Here is a 2,228-nt window from a genome sequence, read left to right as displayed (position 1 = left end):
TATATACTTATAATTAAATTTTAGAAAAAACAACTTTTAATGGAACTTAAAGTTTCATGCCTATCGGCAATCATCAGCCATGAAGTACAAAATCAAAAATATAAAAAACCGTTTAAAAATTACAAACTACGGTAGAATGAGTTCTGACGTTATATTACAAGAAGACGTAATGGAAAACTAATCTCCGCTATCAAATAATGAAAGGAGAAATTTATTTTTGTGTCTGCATTTAGAAACTAATTTGCCTCTTTTGTTTAGCAGATTGTTCCCTTTTTAAAATAATATTTCGAATTTTTCATTTAAACAAAGCTTACAAATTTTTGAAGCAGGATTGTATGATTTACAGCGTTTAATAACATTCCATTTGATTGAAGTTGTAAAATTGTTTTCTTTTAACTCCCATACTTCCTTAGACAACTCAGTGTCGTTTTTGTATTTTTTTATGTTAAAAGATTTTTGATGGTTTGCATAACGTAGCTTAAATGAGGTTTCGCTTATCCCAATGTATACTTTATCGTTGTATTGAGGTTTATTTGAGCTTACGGTGGCTTGGTAAACGATATTGTTAGACAAGCAATTGTTGTTCAGTGGACAAAGAGATTTTTTAATGCAATTGCAGGCTTTTTCTGATAATTTTAGATCACCATATAAAATATTTTTGTTGTGTAAGTTGATAATAGATTTGATGTTTGGCATACAGGAGTAGCTTATTTTAATTGTGTTTCTGTTAAATATTTTGTGTAGTTGGTGGTTTTTAGGAAAATGCTTGTCAATTAGGGTTAAAAAGCGTTGACCAATTTTGGTTGTAACATTTTTACTAAATGGAGAATTGTACCAGATTATGTTTCGTTTGCGGTTATTTTTTGGAACATTATTTATGCTTGGTTTATATGTCAATTTATAAATGTATCCCGATTGCTTTAACGCGTCATTATAAAGCTGTGTCGATTTATTAAATATAACTTCACTTGATGAGTTGGCGGACAATCTTAGCTCGATATTTTTTGGAAGATTATTTATTATGCTTGGTGGATGGTTAGAATCAGCATGCACATAACTTAGGTTATTTTCTGGCTTGCAGTATGGTTGAAAAGAATTTTGAGTAAGATTAAAATTTAAACCAAGGTAGTTAAACCAACAATTTTATGATTGCAATTGACAGAGATGTTAAGATTGTTACGTTTGAAAACTTGAACGACATGCTTTTTTATTTGTTCCATTTGATGGCCATTTTTGTTCTTAAAAACAGCTAATCCGTCATCTCGATATAAACCGAAATCATTTTTGTTGTAAAACTGCGAAAGTTGATCTAAAAGAAAAATCCCAATTAGTTCGCAAACTTCCGCGCCATCAGAGGTTCCAATGTTAACATCAAATAATCCTGCTTTTTTCTTATTCCATGATTAGCCATCATTAAAAATGAAAGATTTTCTTGCATGACGTATAATGGATTTGCTTTGCTCATCTAAAAATATATGTTGCTTGGCGAAGACAATTGCTTTATTTAGCATGTTTTCATCAATTGACGGATAAAACTCATTTATGCCAAATACTAAAAATTTACAAAGGTGTTTATCATCAATTTTTCGGAACCAAGTTATTACATTCTGCGTATTTTGCCATTGGTTTAAACAGAGCCTGATTCTTAATTCCGAGTTGATATTGGATAAAATAAATTTGGACAATCTTCCTACCTCATTCTTTGCAGGATTTAAAAGACGCACAGTAGGGTTGTTTATGAAGTTAGCTTTGTGATCTTTTAAAGTTATAAAACAATCGGCAGTTCCGTTTATCTCGATTCTTTTTTTGTTTAACACTCTACCTACACTCTTTGTTTTCAGTAACTTTTGGGGTACCTCAAGGTTCTATTCTTGGTCCTGTTTTGTTTATTATCTACACTAATAATCTTCCTGATAACCTTACATCTAAAGTAGCTCTTTTTGCTGATAAACTCAACTTTTTACTTCAGATTGTAAGGATTGGAGGATTGGAGGATTGAGTGATTGGAGGATTGGAGGATTGGGTGGAGAAACCCTTAAAGGAATTTCTTGACAACAACCTTAAAAATCTAAATTAAGGCAATGGTTAAAAAACATTTCGAATGGGCAAAAAAATACAAAAAAACTCACTGAGGATGATAGGAAAATGTTAATTATAAAAATTCCATCCTAAAATCCATTTCGTTTCATGTATTTCCTCGCATGTTTAGAGGTTAGGTTTTATCAGGT

Source organism: Hydra vulgaris, chromosome 09 (assembly GCF_038396675.1).
Source record: "Hydra vulgaris chromosome 09, alternate assembly HydraT2T_AEP".
Taxonomy (NCBI): domain Eukaryota; kingdom Metazoa; phylum Cnidaria; class Hydrozoa; order Anthoathecata; family Hydridae; genus Hydra; species Hydra vulgaris.
The sequence above is the reverse complement of the archived record's forward strand: the minus strand, read 5'-3'. Positions refer to the sequence as shown.